Source organism: Cervus canadensis, chromosome 23, assembly GCF_019320065.1.
Source record: "Cervus canadensis isolate Bull #8, Minnesota chromosome 23, ASM1932006v1, whole genome shotgun sequence".
Taxonomy (NCBI): Eukaryota; Metazoa; Chordata; class Mammalia; order Artiodactyla; family Cervidae; genus Cervus; species Cervus canadensis.
The window spans coordinates 48,953,430-48,976,501 of record NC_057408.1 but is presented as its reverse complement, the minus strand read 5'-3'; the positions used below and the strand labels follow the sequence as shown (position 1 = coordinate 48,976,501).

The 23,072-nt window shown below is 41.5% G+C and overlaps 2 long non-coding RNA genes across 2 annotated transcripts; both read right to left on the bottom strand.

Moving 5' to 3' along the window:
* Positions 1–2,165: 2,165 nt before the first annotated feature.
* Positions 2,166–5,359, bottom strand: LOC122425669. The gene is made up of 3 exons (XR_006264955.1): positions 3,826–5,359; positions 3,606–3,674; positions 2,166–2,504 (listed from the first exon to the last, which is right to left on the bottom strand). It is a non-coding gene; the product is annotated as an uncharacterized LOC122425669 (long non-coding RNA).
* Positions 5,360–5,389: 30 nt separating this feature from the next.
* Positions 5,390–22,994, bottom strand: LOC122425670. Its single transcript, XR_006264956.1, has 3 exons — positions 22,854–22,994; positions 20,908–21,154; positions 5,390–5,439 (listed from the first exon to the last, which is right to left on the bottom strand). It is a non-coding gene; the product is annotated as an uncharacterized LOC122425670 (long non-coding RNA).
* Between the last annotated feature and the right edge of the window lie 78 nt (positions 22,995–23,072).

The window sequence follows — 23,072 nt, the reverse complement described above, 5'->3', positions numbered from 1 at the left end:
AAAGACTTGAATGGGTCCATGTTTTAAAAAAGATTAAATGGCCAGTGAATATGTAAAAAAGTACCCAACCTCATTTTAATCATAAGGGTTATACAAATTAAAATCATAGTAACATACTGCTACACACCTAAAAGAATGACGACTGTTAAAGGGACTGATAATATGAAGTGTTGCCGAGGATGCAGGACTCTCATATAAGTCTCCTGAGAGTGTCAATTGGCACAGTTCTTTGTAAATTACTGGATCTCCTATTATGTATTCAACTTCTTTATCCATTCATCCATTGATGGGCACAGAGGTTGCTTCCACATCTTGACTACTGTAAATAATGCTACAAAGAACATGGGGATACAGATATATTTTTAAGTTGATATTTTTGTTTCCTCTGGGTATATTCCCAGATGTGGAATTGCTGGATGATATGGTTGGCCTATTTTTAATTTTTTGAGGGTCCTCCACATTCTTTTCCATAGTGACTATACCAGTTTATAGTTTCACAACAGTGCACAAGGATTCGCTTTTCTCTGCATTCACAGGAAGATTTATTATTTTTATCCTTTTGACGATGGCCATTCTAACAGGTAAGAGGTGATTTAACCTCTCCTTGTGGTTTAACTTGCATTTTCCTAATGACTAGTGATGTTGAGCATCTTCTCATGTACCTAGTGGCCTTTTGTATACCTTCTTCGGAGAAATGTCTATTTAGGTCCTTTGTCCAATTTTTAAACTGGGTTATTTTTCTCTTTTTTGCTACTGAGTTGTATGAGATTTTGGATGTTAGCTTCTCAATATATATATGGTTCACATGTTTTTTTTTTTTTCCCATTCCACAGGTTTTCTTTTCACTTTGTTGATAATTTCTTTTTTCTGTGCAGTAGCTTTTTAGTTTGATGGAGGACCACTTGTTTGTTGTTTGTTTTGCTAATTGTGCTTTAGCTGTCTTATTAAAAACTGATTACCAACCCCCATGTAAAGAAGCTTTATTCCTTGGTTTTCTTCTAAGAATTTCATGATTTAAAGTCTTACATTTAAGGCTTTAATCTATTTTAAGTTAACTTTTATGAGTGATGTAAGATTTGGGTTCAGTTTTATTATTTTTCATGTGACTATCCAATTATCTCAGCACCATGTATTGAAAAAAAAACTGCCTTTTCTCCATTGAATATTCTTGACTCCTTTGTCAAATGTTAGTTAACTGTGTACACTTGGGTTTGTTTCTGGGCTCATAATTCTGTTCCATTTGTTTTATGCAAGTACCATACTATTTTGATGGGGGATCTTAGTTCCCCGACCAGGGATTAAACCCAGGCCAAGGCAGTGAAAGTGAAAAAGGGCCAAGTCCTAACCACTGGGCTGCCAGAGAATTCCCGCAACACTTTTAAAACTAAAGTTACTCATTTCACTTCAAAATAAGTTACTTAGGGAAAGACACTTTAGCATAACTCATGAAGAGCACAGATTTTGAAACAGTGACCAGCTTCCAATTGTGGTTCTACCACTCATTGACTTCTGTATGTCTCAGTTTTCTTATGTGTAGGATAGAAATAACACTCACTGGAAAGAACCTATGTTAGAATTCAATGAGAAAATTAAGGTAACACTAACCACAATCCTTGGCACATAGTAAATGCTCAATACATATCTAACACTGTTATTATTAGTGTTTAGCAGATGTGAGGTTTTAGAGTTCAATGTGTGCATGTGTGTGTGTGTGTCTGTGTGTGTGTGCACACACGCGCTTAGTCATATGTGACTCTTCTCGACTTCATGGACTGCAGCTCACCAGGCTCCTCTGTCCATGGGATTTCCCAGGCAAGAATATTGGAGGGGATTGCCATTTCCTTTTCCAGGGGGTCTTCCTGACTCAGGGATTGAACCCATGTCTCTTGCATTGCAGGTGGATTCTTTTTTTTTTTTTAATTAATTAATTAATTTATTTTTGTCTGTGCTGGGTCTTCATTGCTACACAGGCTTTTCTGTAATTGCAGCAAGCAGGGGCTACTCTCTGGTTATGGTGCCTGGGCTTTTCACTTCAGTGGCTTCTCTTGTCGCAGAGCACAGACTCTAGAGTGCACGGACTTCAGTAGTTGTGGCGTGGGGACTCCTTAGTTGTGGTTCCCAGGGTTTTAGAGCACAGGCTCAATAGTGTGGCACACGGGCTCAGTTCCTTCTAGGCATGTGGGATCTTCCTGCACCAGAGATTGAACCTGTGTCTCCAGCACTGGCAGGTGAATTCTTTATCACTCAGCCACCAGGGAAGCCCCATTAGAGTTCAACAGATGATGACTAATCATATCACTAATAGTTCTCAATGAAAAGTGTCTTGACTTCTCATGTGTTCTGTGGTTACTACTGATATTAACCAACCACAGCTTACAATTTGGAGGAGGGAATTACATTAGGGAGGGCTTGGGCATGTGCTGAAGACCAGGTCACCCGGACAACATCACCATTGGACATCAAGAAAAAGAGAAGAGGAGGTTGAGTCCTGGAGCTGGAGATTTCTAAAATGTGAGCAAAGATAAATGGTGAATGTTTAGTTTCTCAAGAGGCAAACAATTCAAGCGCTCCTGGAATCTGAAATGAAGATTTAGGTTGGTAGAGAGACGGCCAAATCAAAGCTGTAGGTGATCTTGACTTACTGAGATTAGCAGGTGTAGCCTGCTAGCAGAGGGCTCTGAACTTGAGAAGGTGAGCCCTGAGGTGGAGACCCGTGGAGCCAGGTAAGGTGGCCACTTCCCAGGGGCAGGTCTTGTTGTACCTGCGGCAGAGTGTAGAGAGGTTGCTCCTTGGGATGGAGTGGGTGGAGTTCCACATCTCAGATTTTCACTCCACTTACAATGTCCTTATTCAAGCCTTCCTTGGACAGACCCCAGACTGGGGAGGGACCCCCTCCCCTGGCGGAAGCTGTGATATTTTACTCCATAATCATGCCCCTGCCTGGCAGCTCCTGCCCCTCCCTCTCCCACCCCCTCCAGGGCACACTCACGCCAGACAGAACCACCTTTAAACATTTCAGAGGCTTTTAGATCCTGTAAGGATGGCTGCTCTTTAGGAAGAACTAAATTTATTGAACTAAACATCCTAGGCACCGTCACTCAAAAATTTAGTGACCCTCCCACCATTCAATTCAGGTTTCCCTGGTGGCTCAGATGGTAAAGAATCTGTCTGCAGTGCTGGAGACCAGGGTTTGATCCTTGGGTTGGGAGGATATTTTTTTCCTCAACTTTTTTGCTTGAAAACTTTCAAGCCTACATAGAAGTTGAAAGAACAGTACAAGGGACATTGTGATATCCTTCACACAGACTCATAATTCATTCTGTTGACGCTTATTGATCATCCAACAGTATGCTTGGTGCTCTGGTAGCCTTTGGATAAACAAATATGAGTGAGTTTTGCTGCCTGAGCTCAAGGTCCTCATGGCTCATGGGGCAAGAGCAAGTGTAAGACAAAAAGACCTCTTCTCTGCATCTGAAATTGAGGTCTGCCATCCAACTGGGATCCCACTTCAGCCCTCAGGCTGCATCACAGTGTTTTCCTGGACACAGAGGGGTAGATTTACTGGGCAGATGGCAGCTCCACACCCACAGGGAAGGTCTACTTACCATGAGAATCTCTGCTGAGAGCCGGAAGGTTCGTTCTTACTCTGTGTGGCTCCCGGTCCACAGGGTGACCTGGGAAGAGATGGAAGCCTTGCCTAACTGAGGACATGATAACAGATCAAAACATGGTACCGTTCTCTTGTCTTTTACTTCATGACTGAGGCACTGCAGTACCCGGAGGAAACAGTTTGCCCTTTATATAAAAAATTAAAGAGGAACTTACCTGGCAGTCCAGCGGTTAAGAATCCAGCTTGCAATGCAGGGGACTTGAGTTCGATCCCTGGTTGGGGAACTGAGATCCCACATGCTGTGGAGCAGCTAAGCCTGCATGCAACTACTGAGCCCACACGAAGCAACTCGAGAATCTGTGCATCACTGTGATAGATTCTGCATGATGCAACTAAGACTCGAGGTAGCCAAAGGAAGAAAGAGAGAAAAAATAAAGAAAACACCTTGAAAGGGCTTATTGCTTGGATTCTGTCTATCTAATGCTATATTCAGATGGCACTGGATGATTCCTAGCCGGTTTTGGATCAAAGAATTAAACGAGTGACATTTTGGAGGGTCGGTTCTTTTTATTTCATTTTAATTCCCCCCCAGCTTTATTGAGATATAATTTGATGCCTAACAGTGTATAAGTTTAAGGTGTTCAATGTGAGGAACATACACATTGCAAAATGATTACTGCAATAAGATTAGTTAATACCATCATCTCATATAACTGCCTTTTTTTTTTTGTGGTGAGAACACTTAAGATCTGCTCTCTTAGCCACTTTCAAGTGTACAATAGCGTATTGTTAACTGTGGTCAGCATGCTGTACATTGGATCCTTAGAACGTACTCATTTTAATGAAGGTTGCCCGTTGAGTAGAAAATACAGGCATTTAAGGATACCTTTCTCCAAACAGCTTGAAATCTTAAGAAAAAACAAGGCACACAGAAGTTAGAAAAGATGTAGTGGGTGTAGAAGGAGATCAGAGGAAAGACATAATAGTGGCAGCAGGAGCAGTCTGAGAAAGCTTCCCAGCTGAGAGGCAATAAGCCAGTACATTTAAACTCAGCAAATGTCACAATACATAAATGTATGAAAAAGGTCTGGAAGAAACACACCAAACTGTTTATTGGATTGAGTATGGGAGGTACTAAAGAGGACAGTTGATTCTGATTGTGTCCAATAAAAAAATGACTAGTATTACTTGTATAATCAGGGGTGTGCTGTATTAACACATATATGTGGGATGTAGAAAATGGTACAGATGAACCTGTTTGAAGGACAGGAAAAGAGACGCAGACCCAGAGAATTGACGTGTGGACATGGAGGGTGAGGATGAATTGGGAGTTTGGGAATGACGTATATACACTACCATGTCTAAGATAGATGGCTGGTGGAAACCTGCCACATGGTGCAGGGAGCTCAGCTTGTTGCTCCGTGATGATCTAGGGTCGTGGGATTGAGGGTGGGGTGGGAGGGAGGTCCAAGGAGGAGGGAGGAGATGATACGTTTGCATATGGCTGATTCACTTCCTTGTGCAGCAGAAACTAACGTAACATTGTGAAGCAACTCTACTGTGATTTCTAAAAAAACATTTAAGAAGCAACTTTCTCCAAAAAATAAAAGGTTATACTGTAGTGTTGTTTTATCGCAGTGTTTTCCATGGTGTAAATACTTCCACTAAGGCTTCCCAAGTGGCTCAAATGGTAAAGAATCTGTCTGCAATGCGGAAAATCTGGGTTCGATCCCTGGGTTGGGAAGATCCTCTGGAGGAGGAAATGGCAGTCCACTCCAGTAGTCTTGCCTGGAGAATTCCATGGACAGAGGAGCCCGGCCAGCTACAGTCTGTGGAGTCACAGAGTGGGACATGAGTGAGCAACTAACATTTTCACTTTCATGGCTAATTTAAGCAACCAAAGTCAAGGCAACTAGCTCACAAATTCTTGGAAATTTAACAATTCAAGCAATTGTTACGTGCCAGGCTCTGAGTCAAGTGCTGGGGAGAGATGGAGAAAAGATTATGATGCAATCCGTGTCTGCCAGACAACAAAAACACAGTGGGGGCGCTAAAAGAGGAACTAGAGGAAGAAGAGATTAGCTCTGGCAAGGTGTGGGGAAGGAGGAGACTCAGAGTAGCTTCCTTACATGAGCTTTGAGGAAAGATGGAATAATCATTAAGGAACAAGAGGGAAGGCCCCAAAGCATGGAAGCATATGATACATTCTGTGAATTGAAGATTGCTCACTTTGCACAAGATTATTGGCACCAAATGTATATTGAGGCCAGAACAGAGGGTTGGGGCCATATTATCAAAGGTGATGAATTTCACTGGTTAGTAATGTGAGCTACTAACAGTTTTTGAGAAGCCTCGAGCAATAACTGATGGCAGGGTGGAGACTACACCGTAAGAGAGAGCAGAGAGCATTGTGCTGCATGCGTGCTCAGCCGTGTCTGCCTCTATGAGACCCCATGGACTATGGCCTGTCAGGCTCCTCTGTCCATGGAATTCTCCAGGCAAGAATACTGGAGTGGACTGCCATTTCCTTCTCCAGGGGATCTTCCTGACCCAGGGATTGACTCCTGTGTCTCCTGCATTGGCAGGTGGATTCTTTATCACTGCTGCCACCTGGGAAGCCCCAAAAGAGAGCAGGGCAATGTACGAAACAGGATACAATGAGGGCTTCAATTAAGGCAATACAGTAGAGATAGAAATATCACAGACCCAAGAAGCATTTATGAGGAAGAATTAACAGGACAATGGATTGGCTGAAGTGAGTGGAGGAGATTGGTTGCTTGAAGGTAATACCTAGGACTCTGAAAAATGATCACTCTGCCTCCTGTGGGAATGAATGACTTCACCAGCAAAGAAAGGAAGCATTTTAAAGAGACTACAATTTCTCCAAAGAAGACATACAGATGGCTAACAAACACATGAAAAGATGCTCAACATCACTCATTATCAGAGAAATGCAAATCAAAACCACAATGAGGTACCATTACACGCCAGTCAGGATGGCTGCTATCCAAAAGTCTACAAGCAATAAATGCTGGAGAGGGTGTGGAGAAAAGGGAACCCTCTTACACTGTTGGTGGGAATGCAAACTAGTACAGCCACTATGGAGAACAGTGTGGAGATTTCTTAAAAAACTGGAAATAGAACTGCCATATGACCCAGCAATCCACTTCTGGGCATACACACTGAGGAAACCAGATCTGAAAGAGACACATGTACCCCAATGTTCATCGCAGCACTGTTTATAATAGCCAGGACATGGAAGCAACCTAGATGCATCAGCAGACGAATGGATAAGGAAGCTGTGGTACATATACACCATGGATATTACTCACCATAAAGGAATTCATTTGAATCAGTTCTAATGAGATGATGAAACTGGAGCCCATTATACAGAGTGAAGTAAGCCAGAAAGAATAAAGAACATTACAGTATACTAACACATATATATGGAATTTAGAAAGATGGTAATGATAACCCTATATTGCAAAACAGAAAAAGAGACACAGTGTACAGAACAGACTTTTGGACTCTGTGGGAGAAGGGAGGGTGGGATGTTTCAGAGAACAGCATATATTTATCTATGGTGAAACAGATCACCAGCCCAGGAGGGATGCATGAGACAAGTGCTCGGCCTGTGCACTGGAAGACCCAGAGGAATCGGGTGGAGAGGGATGTGGGGGGGATCGGGATGGGGAATACATGTAACTCCATGGCTGATTCAAGTCAGTGTATGACAAAACCTACTGCAATGTTGTAAAGTAATTAGCCTCCAACTAATAAAAATAAATGGAAAAAAAAAAAAAAAAGAGACTACAAAGGCTAGGAGTTGGTAGCCCGATTGGTTGATTAGTGGACTTCCCTGGCGGTTCAGTGGTAAAAAACCCACCTGCCAATCCAGGAGATGGCCAATACAGTCCATGGGGTCGTAAAGAGTCAGACATGACTGATCAACTGAGCACACAGTGACATTTGTGAGTTTGAAGGTCGGAGACTTGAGTGGCAGGCCCTGAAGATGGTTTCATTTTACTGTATTTGGATTTATGGATCTTAGTACTGGGTAGTTAGGTGATGGAAGTGGTGCACTTTTGATTTGAGATGGAGGACATCTCCCATGATTGGGAATAATAATTAACCCAGGAGTGTACCAGATAAATAGTAATTTATCCATGGAGCTTGAAAAGAGAATAAGTGAGGGAAGGGAGGAAAGCAGCCAGGTAAACCTTCGAATCTAGTTACTCTGAAGAGTAATAGGTACAATATAGAAAGAAGGGAGTGAGAGGTGCCTGGTGATTCATGTGAGAAACCAGTTGGGAAGGAAGCCAGAAACAATACTTAAGGCCTCAGATGTCTAAGTACAAACACATAGGGCACAGGTAACAAGCAAAGGAAACTTGAGATTTTAACACCAGGCAGAGACAAGATGACCTCATAGAAACCTTGTAGACAGGGCTTGGGGCCTATAGACACACTTCGGGATATAGCTGAAATTAACACAACATTGTAAGTCAAGCATACTTCCATAAAAAAATAAATTTTAAAAAAGTTAGAAAAAAAAAAAGATGAGGCAACTTCTTGTACATTTACACAGAAAAATGTGAAAACATATTCAGTAAACAAAGTAAGTTACATATAGATGTACATAATATGAGATCCAATTTTGGTAGAATAAAGAACTAGTACTATTTTTTTTAAAAAAAAGACTGACATACAGTGATGAAATGAAACCTATGCCCATATTTATGAGGCAGAGAAGCTTATTTATTAGGGTATATTTACCTGGATGTTGCAGAGGAACTAACTGGAAGAGCATAATGATGAATATTTAGGAGGAGAGGATCAGAACATAAAAGCAGTTACTACACACCATTTGCCTAGAAGATGAGTGGGAAAATATTAAATATCAAATCTGAATTAAATATTCTGATAAAATCCTTTCAAAAACTTTAATGGAAAATCTCACCCTGATTTTGCGAACACAACTTTTCTATGCCCATTTCTATGTTTGAAATAGGCACATGTCATTCCTTAAAAAGACTTTTAAAAAAATGTTCTCTTGAAATTCTAATTGTCTCCATCAAGAGAAAAGAATTTCTTTGTCTATGTGGGTGAAAAAAATTAAAATATTTTCATAAAGATTTAAAAAATGTACAGTTGAGACTATAGAATATCAAACAGTAATTCCTTTTTTTTTTCATTGATAAATATGATTCTGAAATTCATGTGACCAGGCAAGCAGATTCTTTATGATGGGCAGATACACTTGTCACTCATCCAATGGGGATAACCCTCCAGCAGGCAGAATAACTCCCTGTAGCCAAGCAGCACAAGTCTGTTAAAAAGGAGTCTGATAAAAAATCCATTATCAGTGGGGAATTCTCTGGTAGTCCAGTGGTTAGGACTCTGCGCTTTCACTGCCAAGGGTGCAGGTTTGGCCCCTGGGGGGGAAACTAAGATCCCACAAGCCTCTCAGCTGTGTGGTTAACAGAGAAAAAAAAATCACTATCTGAGAGCTCTAGAAAGTGTCAGGCCAGAGGCTTGTTGATACTCTCAGGTCTTCTCATCTCATTTGGAGTCACTGTCCACCAGTGCCTCAGGATGTTATGGGTTAAATCCTGTCCTGCCCCCACCCTTCCTCAAGTTCATATGTAGAAAAGCCTACTACTCCTCAGAACCTCAGGATGTGACCTTATTTGGAAATAAGGTCTTTGCTGATGTAATCAAGTTTCATGGAGGTCATCCTGGATTAGGGTGGGCCCTAATCCAATGACTGTGTTGTGACTAGTTGCTCAGTTTGACTCTTCTGTGCCTTTTTAAGGAGAGGGGAATTTGGACACAGAGAAACATGTAGAGGGAAGGCAATGTGAAGGACAAAACGAAAAGGTGGACATTTGGTGCCAAGGAGAGAGGTCTGGACCAGAGCTCTCCCTCTCGGCCCTCAGGAAGAACCAGCCCTGCAGACACCTTGATCTTGGACCTCTGTCCTCCAGAGCTGTGAGACAATGGATTTCTGTGGTTTAAGTCACTCAGCCTGTAGTGCTTTGTTATAGCAGGGCTAGCGAACCAATACACTGGAACAGGGCTCGGCTCCCAGAGGATGGGGGCAGGGGACCAGCAAGGACCAACCAAGTGAGGGAGTGAAACTTCAGCCTCATGGGTGGATGAAAGTGAAAAGGGAACTGAGACAAAGCCAGTGAATTTGGGGGCGTAATCAGGGAAGTTAAAGCTACACTCATGGGCTTTCCCAGGCCTCATCTCCCAAACTCAAAAGAGCCGACATCAAATTCAGGTCAGGAAGAGCCTAGGAAATTCTTTGTAAGTTGCCTCCTTGGGGAGTGGCCCAGTGTCTGGGTCAGGTTGGAGTGTATATGAAAGTCTCCCGTACCTACAGCTGAGGGACTGTGGGCAAGGCAGTCATGTGAAAGAAGGTTTAGAGTTTGTTGTAGAGAATAAATTTTGGCTCAAAGTTAGGAGATCTTTCATTTTTTTCTTTCTAAAAATATTTTGACATTTAAAATATCATAAGAAATTTGGAAAATAGGGAAAGAAAAAATGTCCCCACAATCCCATCATCTTATCCAAATTTACCAAGTATTTCTTTTGCCTTTCTTCATGGATGTATAGTTTAGGTACTTGGATTTAGAAAGTGTATATATGTAATTTGCATCCTGATTTTTAAAGGAATAAAATTATAGTGCAGACATGTTCCCATTTTGCTGTATGATTTCTCATGAGAACAACCTTTACTGGCTATGTAAGTACAGGGAGTGTGTGGAAAGCATAATGAATGATTTCCCTATTGCTGGATATTAAAGTTGTGGCTAGTTTCCTCCTTATCAATATTCTCCCCCCAAGTTTCCCTCCAGTACTGAGATTCCATGATTTTATGTTTGGCAAAAGGAAGAGAAAACCACTTCTCAAAACTTCTGTCTCAAATTCTGAAGAGGGGCCTTTTGAGACATCCTGACATGGTACATCAAGTCATATTTCTGCTTATTTCCTCTGAGTATCACTTTCACAAAAATGATTTTAAGAAATTTCTATCTGGGACAAGGAAGCCTGGCATGCTGCAGTCCATGAGGTAGCAAAGAGTTGAACATGACTTGGTGACTGAGCAACAACAAAAATCTACTTGCCTAACTTGAACAGGTTTTTTTTTTCCCCCCCTCAGATGTACCAAAAAAAAAAAAAAGAAAGAAAGAAAAAATGCATAATTAGAAACAAGAATTCCTATATACCTTTCAGCCAGATTCACCCAAAGTTAACATTTTACATATCATTATGATCAAAATTGAGACATTATTTCTGAGGCATCACTCTTATCAAACTCCAGACCTGATTCAAATATCACCATTGATTTCTGACCCCAGATCCAATGAGGAATCAGAGGTTGCAGTAGCTGCCTGCATTTCCTTGTCTCCTTTAATCTAGAACACTTTCTCAGTCCTTTGTTTTTCACAACTTTTGACATGTTTGAAAAGTACTGACCAAGTATTTAATAGAGGGACCCTCAACTTGGGTCATTTTGTATTTCCTCATGAAGTTTTTGTACCACCAGAATGAGGTTGGGCCCTTCTCAGAGCATCTGTGTGTGGAGGCATGTTATGTTGATCCATCTCATTATAAGAGATGATAAATTTAATCAATCTGGTTAAGGTGGTATCTGTTAGGTTCCTCCGCTGTCAAGTTACTGCTTTTTCCTTAATAAGTATTGTAGGGCTCTACTTTGAGACTATGTATTAAATAGAAATCTTGTTTCTTATCATACTTTCACTGACTAATTTTAGCTTTCAGTGATGATTCATCCCTTAAGCAATGATTGTGGTGTTTTCCAGATGGTGATTTTCTGTGTTCATTATTCTTACTATGAATGTTAGTTGTGACTTACCTCAGACAGTTTTTATAGATTTTCCTTACCTATACAGCCCTAGATTATCCTTAAAAAAAAAAAAAAGAAAGGCAAGAGAATGTTTATCCTCTGCTCACTCTGTAATCCAAACACAGGCAGATCATTAAAGGTGGGGTTGCACAGACAAAGGCTTGGAGTTGGTGAGGCATCTTCATACCTGCATTGACTACCACTTTTGTGAGTTTCAGCCAATTATAGTTTGTTCTGTCAAGGAATTATGGGCACTTATTAATATATGATTTATCCTTAAGTCATCACTGTAAAGTAATCAGAAAGTAGCCATTGCCACTTCCACTCTACAGATGAGAAAAGTGAAACCCACAGGTGTTTTCTTAAATGTATTAAATATTTATTGATTTATTTGGCTGTGTTGGGTCTTAAGCAGTACTCTCGATCTTCTTGCCGCATGCTGGATCTATGAATAGTTTGCTGATTAGAACCAGGGGCCCCCTGCATTGGGATCAGGGTCTTAGCCACTGGAATACCTGGGAAGTCACTCTTTTGGCTAATTATTATGTATATTTTCACCCATAATAATCCAGTCTTCTCTTCACAAGCAACAACAATAGTAGTTATTTAAACAGAAGTTTCTTGCAGATATAATTTATAAAAGTTATTTTTATCTCAAGCTGAATTCTTCAAGGTGACCTGGCATTCTAAATACAGAATTCTATTTATCCAGAATGGTTGAGAGGTTCTAGTTAACTAAACTTTTCTGTATGTAGCAGGACCCCCCACTCTTCAAAGAATCCAAATACAAAGATGAAGGAAAAGTTTTCTTTAAAATTGAATAGACATTTTAGGCCATTCCTTAGATGTGCAGGATTAATCAAGTTGCTATAAATAAAAAGAGAATGAGATTTGGATGGAAGAAAATCAGACACTATCTTACATTAGTATGAAAAGCGATTCTCGTTGAACAGTGGGAGATGAGCTAATCACCTTCTACAGTACCTTGCTTCCTTAACCATTTATCTTTTTCTCCTAAAAATAGCATATTGGAGAAAGAAATTTTTGATAAAGTGGACTTTCTGTTGATTGGATAATATAGCTGCTATTACACCAGCTTCTTTTCCTTAGGGTACCAGCAATTAGAACTGACTAACAGGACACCCAGCATCCACTTTTGTTCACACAATTAAGACTTGTGAGGACTTCCCTGGCGGTCCAGTGGTTAAGACTTCACACTTCCAATGCAGTGGGCATGGGTTCAGTCCCTGGTCAGGGAACTAAGTTCCCACATACTGTATGGAGAGGCCAAAAAAAGAGATACAAATCAATTTTAAAGATTATGTAAATTTAAAGAATAAATTTAAAAAATCTAAAAAAAAAAAAAAAAAAGACCCATGAACTCTAAGTGCCTCAGCCCAGCCACCCCTGCTGATTGGCATTGTTTTGTTTTCTTTTTATCCTTTTGTGTTCCCAGTGTTCGTCCCTGCTCCTGGCACAAAGTAGGTGCTGGATAAATATTGCTGCCTGATCCACTGACCCACTGACAGCCAGACTTCACGCTCAGGGTGAGGGTCCAAACTCAACCTTCCTGAATTCCTGGAATTTATTTTTTCTTATTTTGAAAACAATGCACGCTCATTCTAGACATATGTGAAATAGAGAAACTCAAGCACACACACAGAGAAAACCAAGCCCTTCCTATCTCACCAGCCACAGAGATGATTATGCCATAAAGGTGAACATTTGCCCATTGACTAAATATTCCTTAAAAACCTGTTTTTAATGGCAATAGAATGGTCCATTGTATGCATGTGCGACGTTTAACATTTCCTTGTTGTGGGTCATATAAATTCTTTAAAGTTTGCCACCACTGGAGTAGGTGTTGTAATGTTGCACAATAAACTCCCTGGCTATTAAAGCTGATTATCACGTTACTTTCCAAAAGACTATATCCATTTAAGTCCATTTGTGACTGCCCCATATATTTTAAATGCTGACAGTTGAGAAATGAGGGTTTCGAAACAGCTCCTTTCCATTTAAACAGCCTCTAGTGTGCTGTGAACTAACCTTTTCCTCCAGGCTTAACTATGGGCCCCTCGAAGGGTAGGGAAAGTCACAGGGGAGTGGGATAATTTGGAAAACATTCCTGGAAACCTCAATCTAAATTGAGGAGAGAGCGTTCACCCTTTAAAAAAAAAAAAACAGCTTGTGTAATAAAGTGAAGGGGCAATGACACCCCAAACTGAGCGATAATAATGCAAAACAACTAATATTGTTATACTGATCTTTGTCCCTGTATTCATGGCCCCAAATTAAAAGCAATTTTCTTTACAGAAGATAAAATCATGCTAGTTAAAAGCAGAAACTATTTGAGAGAGAAATTAGTCAAAAGGAAAAGGAATATTTTTAAAAAAACATTCACTTCTAGTGACTTCCCTGGTCCAGTGGATATAACTCCAGCTTCCAGTACTGGGGGAATGGGTTCAGTCCCTAGTCGGAGAAGTAAGATCTTCCATGCTGGGGGATGGGGAGTTGGGGGGAATTCACTTCTACTCCGCAGAATATGTGTGTTTTACTCAGAAACAAAAACTTCATTTTCAAAAATAATATATAATAAAAGCCAAAACTTTCAGGAGTTATTTGCCGTGATCAGAAAGAAAATTCCTGGTTCTTGTCTTTTCGACAACTGCATACTACACCCCCAAGACATAGAACAGGTGTCAACATTGCTCAGCATCTACGGCAGGTAAGTCAGTTTCTAAATACGGCAGCTGTACATCTCTTTATGAAGTCAGCATTTCATGTGACAGTGAGTCATAGCAAACAGCTAAATTATTATTATTGCAATAGAACAGACTCTTTCCCATTGAACACTTAATAGGACAATTTATTTCCAGCCTTCCGCTTCCAGTCAAGCGAAGACTGCATTACTTGGAACTCGGTGGAAAGCTCTAGAGACACGGAGCCTGGGCTCTGAGCCAGTCCTGCAGTGGGAAACCACCATTTTAGAAAGTGGGATTTTTGGAGTACAGTGGAGTGAGATTGAAATCAGTCTTTATGTGGGACAATTTCTCTGAGAAGCCCGAGTATCTGACCCTTTCTCTGTTTCACTCCTGTGTTTTCATTGATTGTTGCAAATCCAGTCCCAGACTATTTTTCCAATCAGAAGTCTATTTGTTATATTTTACAGCTTCATGGCTCAGGAATAAACACTGTCCCCAGCATTAGTCAAAAAGAGGATGCTCTGCAGAGTTGGGCATATGTAGCTTTATTAACATGAGGTAATTGGGAAAGAAGTATTAATCTCACTTTCTACATTTCTTTAGATGGTCTCATGTTGACCTTGCAATTTTTAGCACCCGATTGACTACAGATAGACCATTAAACAGTGGATTTGAAGCCATCACAGGGACTTCCCTAGTGGTCCAGTGGCTAGGACTCCATGCTCCTAATGCAGAGGGCCAGGGTTTGATCCTTGCTTGGGGAACTAGATCCCACATGCCACAATTAAGAGTTTGAATGCCACAACCAAAGATCCTCCATGCTGCAACTAAGACCCGAACAGCCAAATAAATAAATGTATGTTTTGTAAAAGCCACAGGACTTCCCTGGTGGTACACTGGATAGGAATCTGCCTATCACTGCAGGGCACATGGGTTCCATCCCTGGTCTGGGAAGATTCCACGTGCCACATAGCAACTAAGTCCACGAGCTTTAGAGCCCATGCTCCACAACAAGAGAAGATACCCCGAGGCCCAAGTACCACAACTAGAGAGCAGTCCCCACGTAACCACAACTAGAGAAAACCCATGCACAGCAGCCAAGACCCAGAATAACCAAAAATAAAATAAATAACTTAAAAAAAAAAGCCACCACAATTTTGTCCCAAAGCATACTGATCAGTCAATTGGTGCCTAAGCCACTTTGTCAGGGGACAAAGCGTAAGTCGAATTTCTATGGCCCTTGAGTTTCCCTTCTACAATGAAGTGGAATGAAGAGGAAGATGGAAAATGTAAACATTTTTAAATGATGTAGGAAAAGATATAATTTTTCCATTGGTATTTTTCTTTCTAGTGGTGGTGGTAGATCCTAAAGTTCTAAGGTAGAGTGAAGGTCTAGGGGCTGGGATCTGGGACAGAGTAGGGACTTATGGCCTAGGGCTCCTTGAGGATGGGGGTAGAGTGTACCCCAAGATGGAGCAAACAGAGTAGAACATTTCCACTTCCCCACACTCGTGTGGGGAAAAAAGCAGAGACATCACTTTGCCAACAAAGGTCCATCTAGTCAAGGCTACGGTTCTTCCAGTAGTCATGTATGGATGTGAGAGTTGGACTATAAAGAAAGCTGAGCATCGAAGAATTGATGCTTTTGAACTGTGGTGTTGAAGAAGACTCTTGAGAGTTCCTTGGACTGCAAGGAGATCCAGCCAGTTCATCCTAAAGGAGATCAGTCTTGAGTATTCACTGGAAGGACTGATGCTGAAGCTGAAACTCCAATACTTGGGCCACCTGATGTGAAAAGCTGACTCATTGGAAAAGACCCTGATGCTGGGAAAGATTGAAGGCGGGAAGAGCAGGGGACAACAGAGGATGAGATGGTTGGATAGCATCACCGACTCACTGGGCATGAGTTTGAGCAAGCTCTGGGAGTTGGTGATGGGCAGGGAGGTCTGTTGTGCTGCAGTCCATGGGGTCGCAAAGAGTCGGACACGACTGAGCGACTGAGCTGACCCACTGACTGACACTCATGTGCCTGGCCCTGCTAACCTTGCTTCCTTAGCTCCACCAGCCACATAATACCTTCCTTCAGCAGTTGGGGCTGGGATCAACGGGGAAAGATAGTTTAGAAGATATTGTTGCTTATCTATCCATTTCCCCCCTTCACCCAACTCAATGGACCCACATTTTTGTCTTAGTTTACATCGTTCTCACCTGTGGACTTTGAGGGGAGATGTTCTCAAGCATCATTCTTGATTAGCTTAACCCAATTAGCCCATTCCATTCCCAAGCTAAGGTCACTGGTTCAGGGTGGATGTATAACTTACAGGATCCAATTAAAATGAATTTCAGGACTCCTGCTTGGAATCCTGTGACCTGGGTTTCCTCTCTCTTCTTTTGGATGTAAGAAGTCCTTTTGCCACCTGAGAGAAGTGACCTGAAGATAAAGTCACCAAATGGGAGAAACACATACAGGGGCGTGGCAGAGAAACGGGGCAGGAACTCCTGGATTAAAGTGACTCTGAACTTTAGTTACATCAACACATGAATGTTCTCACTGCTCAATCCAGTTAGAGAGGAGTTTCTGCATCTTGGGAGTTTTAGAGAGGGTTGGAAGTGTCTTCTATCTAGCCACCATATGGCCCATCTCTAAGGGCTGTGTCTTCCTTCTGACATGTTAGGAATGGTAGTCAATTGTGCATATTAACCAAGAATGTAGTTTAAACAGTACACACTTGCAGTGAACAATATTAGAAAACAATTAATGTTCAAGTACACAATATTGTATAACGATAAGGGAAAGGATGGTATTTTGGGTTCTAACCATCATTTATCACATTATTTCTATGAGAATATCTGCTCCAACATCCAAATAAGCAACTTACCAATGAACTTTGGGGGATCCTCTGGGTCTTAGGTTTCTCACGAGAGTGTAATATGAGGTGAGGTTTAAGGCATTTCCTAGCTTTCTTGATTCTTTCTTATGGGTCCATTTGAAAGTAAGTAAAAGTGAGTCCTTGTAACAGGGCGGCATTCTTGAATAATATGGCATCTGACAGTTGTTCACTGGCCTTCAGCAAGTTCTATCATGTTAATTTTCACAGCAGTTGAGAATTTGCTGTCATTATTTTAACCACTTTTGAAACTCTAGTACAGTGCTCACATCTTGCCTCTAAATATGTATATACAGAATACCTTATTTCCTATAGTAAACCCAGTTTTTGATTTGTCAGTTTTATGAAAACCTGAGGACCCAAACAGGCTCACATTTCTAAGCAAAAGCAAATAGTAATTTTCTCATTCTCCACCCATGGGTTAGTCAAAGCAGGGACTTTTTTCTAAGAATAGAGGTATTTGTCATCTTTAGATGGTTTCAACACAAAAATGTAATAGTTCATAATATTTTGGGTTCAGGGAGTTCCCTGGTGGTCCAGTGGATAAGACTCTGTGCTCCCACTGTGGGGGCCTGGGTTCAAGCCCTGGTGGGGGAACTAGATCCCACATGCCTAAACTAAGCCCACATGTTGCTACTACTACTGATTTTGCGTGCTCTAGAGCTCAAGCACCACAAATAGAGAAGCCTGAGCCACAACGAAGAACCAGCGCAGCCAAAATAAATAATAAGTAAATAAATTTATAATTTGTAATAAATTTGAAATTTGTAAAAAGCCATGTTTAAACTATTTTTGTTGTTTAAGTCACTAAGTTGACTCCTTTGCAACCTCTTGGACTGTAGCCCACCAGGCTCCTCTGTCCATGGGATTTCCCAGGCAAGAATACTGGAGTGCATTGCCATTTCCTTTTCCAGTTTAAATTATAAGTTCTCTTTTTAAAAAAGCAAAAAAGCAAACAAACAAAAAAACCCCCAAAACTTTGAGCTCAATAGTTAAGTTATAGATTGAAAAACAAGTGGTCAAGTGAGCTCAAAGGGTGACCTGAAATGAAAGATCCATGCTTGGAATCATGGGTGATAACCTACCTGAATTAAGTATGACTAGGAGACCTTCCTCCAAAACCTTTCTCCCAAGGATGCCAACAAGTCTGAAATTTCACCAATCACACCTTATAGAAACTGTACTATACAAAGTCTCCATGGAAACAAGATTATGTCTCCTCTGATGGGCTGGTTATTAGAAGCCCATGAACTCCCAGTAGCTTAACTTAGATCAGCCTGGTGTCTACCTGTTTGGGGTGGGAAAGGGAAGAAAGGAAGGATTGAGTGTGGGGTAACTGATGGGAGTTGTTGTTGATTTCACAGCACTGGGTGTGGAAACAAGAGACTGGAGATAATCCGACCTATTTCATAGCATTGCTTTGGGCTTTCCCTACATATCTTGATTTAAAGAAGTCAATACATCTCATCTTCTTTCTTGAAGTTCAGAGGATATGGACTGGAATAGTTCTTCCCTTTCCATCAGTCTTGTTCTCTGCCCTGTTGTTGCTTATTACATAGGACCAGGACCTCCCCAAGGGGTGTTAGTTGCTAAGTCTTGTCTGACTCTTTGTCACCCCATGCACTACAGCCCACCAGGCTCCACTGTTCATGAGATTCTCCAGATGAGATTACCGGAGTGGGTAGCCATTCTTTCTCTAGGGGATCTTCCCAGCCCAGGGATTGAACCCTGGTCTCCCGTATTGCAGGAAGATTCTTTACTATCTGAACCACCTCACCTACAAAGGAGTCGCACCAGGACCCCTGTATGTGGCCTAACAGTTGCTCTGTAGGTAGAATTGTATGGATGCAGCTTCTCTCTCTTGAATGAGTTCCTTAGGGTCATGCCCGGAGCTAACATCACTTCAGTGAGCCCCTGGTTTGGTACATGGAGGGAGGGAGCGAGAGACAATTCTTCCTTCGCCTCTTCCTCGTGATAAGCCCATAGTCCCTGCATCAGTGTGAGAGATGAAGCAGGTAAGAGAAGATGTGGTGGCTTCTCTTGTTGGGGAGCACAGGCTCTAGGGTGCTCAGGCTTCAGTTGTGGCACACAGGCAGTGATGTTTGCTCTTGATGGTGTGTTACAGGAGAAGTATAGCTGATGATATGGGCCTGCAACTGTGCTGTGAATCGATTTGGGGTGCTTCTAACTGGGTGGGACATTTTAGGGTGACAATTCTTTTAGAAAAGGATTCTGTAGGGAGGAACTTTATCGACAGTGTTCTAGTAAGGTGCTCCATCTTTCATGGTGTTTGTTGTGTGAGGACTTTGGAACTTCATTTTCTTAATGTGTCTGACCTGGTTTCCCATGTATCTGGGGGCCTCCAGGGAGGGAGGACCATGGTGTGGATGGTGGCCGGTTTTCTCTAGGTAGGTCACCAGCTCTCACACTAGGCATATCCCTACCACTGAAGAGACATCTACACTGCCCTGAACCACAGGACAGAAAATGTAGGTGAAAGGCATTTGACACCGAATTCCAATGAATCCTTCAGAAGGGACCCTTGTTTCTCTAGTACTGTTTAACCTTTTTTTTTTTTTTTTTTGATGTGAACTTATCCTACTTTATTTTTGGCAGGTGCCAGTTATAAATCTGTTCCTTCATTATAACTACTGGCAAAAGGCAGTTATTCTCAAGACTGACATTTGTTTGTTAACATTAGAATGATGAAAACAAAGGAGGAACATGTGACTAGCACTCAGAACAGAATTTACACCTCACTTCGTGTTCATGGTGTTGGCGATGCTGGCGTTGCTTAATACATTCTTGCTGACTGTTCACCATTGATTCCCCTTTTACAGTGCTCTTTCTTTTTTTTAAATTTTTTTTTACAGTGCTCTTTCTAATTGGCTTAATAAATTATTGGCCAAAAAAGAATTCTGAACACAGACAATATAATATTCTTAAGTGGTTGAATTAAGAGGAAAAAAATGTGGAAAGTATTTAGAAGTTGGAAGTAGTAGAATGTAGTGAAATATAAAGTCCATAAAAACTGAGATGGAGTTTGGAAAGTAAAGGAATATGTCTGCTGCAGTTACAGCCTCACAGTGGCTCCTATTAAGGACCAATGATATGATGCTTGGGATTAGAGAATTTGCACAGGCTATAGCTGGGATTTGTTTGTATTAAGATGATTGAATCAGAAAGTGTCTTATAAAGGTATCATTTGATAATCAGCATTATTCAATTTGGAATCCTCCCCCAAAGTTGATGTTCATACCTCTGTTGAGAATTCTATTTAGGAGGATATAAGAGAGGGAGAAAGAAAAGAATTTTCCAGGAATTTTCTCTCTTCAAATAAAGAGATAATTATCTTAGCATAGAAAGATGTGACATCAATATTGTTGGAATTCACTATTTGGGCTTAGAGCGTGGTAGCTTAAAACTTTCAGGACTTCCCTGGTGGTCCAGTGGTTAAGAATCTGCCTGCCAATACCGGGACACAAGTTCGATCCCCAGTCTAAACCGGTGTGCCATGACTACTGAGCCTGTGCTCTGTAATGAGAGAAGCCACCGCAATGAGATGCCCCAACAGCACAATTAGAGAGTAGCCCCTGCTCGCCGCAATTAGAGAAAGCCCACGCACAGCAATGAAGACCCAGGGCAGCCAAAAACAAAACAAACACCAATGACAACAAAAAGCTTTCAAAGTCATCACACTTAACAGTCTGGCTAGACACTGTGTATCCATGAGGATACAAAGATGAACAAGACATGATCCAAGCCCCCGAGATCTCACCGACCAGAGCAGCACAAGGATGCAGTAAAGATTAGCCACCTATGACCCACCTTGTGTCCCAGTGACCACAAGAAGCACTGCCTGAGCATCAAGAAGGCAGCCATAATTGTGGAAATGTCGTGGGGTGAGTGGAGAAAGAAGAGGGCCACTGTGTGATGACAGCCTTCACTGGTTTTAGGATGGATCCCACGACCATCAGAGTCACACCAGTCATGACTGTGGACACTGCAGAAGCTCCCCAGGACAACGTGGAGGATGTAACCCCAAGGCCAACTTCTAGCCATCATGCAGGGTTTCCTAGAGTGAGAAAAGTTACTGACTCGCCAGAAGGAACTTTTTACACTTGCTCATTGTTAAAATATTTGCACCTTGAGAATTTTACTGCCTCTGCAACCTTCACTCTTGTCTCTGATATAAACACAATATGCTGGGTGAGAACCTATGACTCTGTTCACTGCTCAAGACATTGGCACATTCATCATTGTAAAGACAGCACGTTGGAAGGTTTTACGCACAGAAAAGTGAGTTTATGACCTTAAACAATCCCCAGTAGGAAATGTCTGACATACTTATAGGCTTTTTCCCATACCTTTTCTTTCTGCCTTTGATCACCTTCCTACCTAACTTTTTTGAGACCTTGGGATGTCCTCCCTTCTCCCTTCATCTCTCTTCCCCTAGAGAGGTGACCTGAAATGGAAATTTGTGTTTTTCCTTATTTATCAAATGGCTCAAATAGTCTGCCTGTTGAGCCAGACACTCTTCTAAGCATTTGATAAATATTAACTCATTAGGTCTTCATAAGAATTATTTGAGGAGGAGGCTACTGTTCTTTTTTAAGATTTAATTGATTAATTTTATTTATTTTTTGGCTGCGCTGGGTCTTCGTCACTGCATGTGGGCTTTTTCTCTAGTTGCGGCGAGTGGGGTCTACTATCTAGTGGTTCGTGGACTTCTCAATCCAGTGCCTTCTCATGTTGTGGAACACAAGTTTTAGGGTGTTCAGGATTCCGTAGTTGTGGCTCCCAAACTCTAGAGCACCAGTACAGTAATTGTGGTGCAAGGGTTTAGTTGCTCCTAGGCATGTGGGAATCTTCCCAGACCAGGGATTGAACTCATGTCTCCTGCTTTGACTGGTGGATTCTTTACTGCTGAGCCACCAGGGAAGCCCAAGTCTACTGTTCTTACCACCTTCTTTGTTACAGATGAGGAAAATCACAAAAAGAGATATTGGGGAGCTTGTATAAGGACACACAAAGAGAATGAGCTGCTGAGCTGGGATTTAAACTCAGACCTCCAGCTCTCAACCTCCACAGGAGAGTTTCATCTAGCCATAGTACTCAGGTGTGGATGAATTCTGCTGCCGGCCCACCAGCTCAACAACTGGGGAGGCTCTTTTCTATTCATCAAGACTTTTTCACTTCTGCCCAAAGCAAGCTGAGCTCTCTACAGAAAGGTGCCTTTGAAATGCACAGGTTGACAGCTTTATTTGTGGATCCACACTGTGGTTTTTGGCTAGAGCTGGCTGGGCATGGGCTATGTGGTTGTCAGTCTTTTAAAAAATGGTGTAATATTCCCACTGTTTTTGTTGGATAATTGCATGTCTTTAATTTGTGGGATTATAAACAGAGCAGTAACCCAGTTTTGGAGTAGCCAGAAAAAGTTATTTGATATCCACTAAGTCAAGTTTCTATTTTTAGACACCTCTGTAGAAGCGAATATTCTTACCATCAGGAAAGAAAAGCAACATCATAATATACTCTAATTGGCATCTCCTGACTGGATAGGTTAAAAAAAAAAAAAAGCCTTCGAAAGAACATAGGCAATAATTCAGCTTCTTTCTCTAATAGGTAAATATAATTTTCCTCTTAGATATTATGAGAGTTTAGGTTTTTTTTTCAGAATATGAGCTTTAAAGGGGGAAAAATATACCTTTTAAAATTTATGGCTTTGGAACAGTGATTTAAAAAAAAAACGACCTACATAAATTTCTGCTTACCTTACTCATAAACTTCTGACTGTTGTTGTTGTTTAGTCGCTAATCTGTGTCTGACCCTTTGCAACCCCATGGGCTGCAGCAAGCCAGGCTTCCCTGTCTTCCACTATCTCCTGGAGTCTGCCCAAATTCATGTCCATTGAGTCGGTGATGCCATCCAACCATCTCATCCTCTGGGTCCCCTTCTCCTCCCACCTTCAATCTTTCCCAACATCAGGGTCT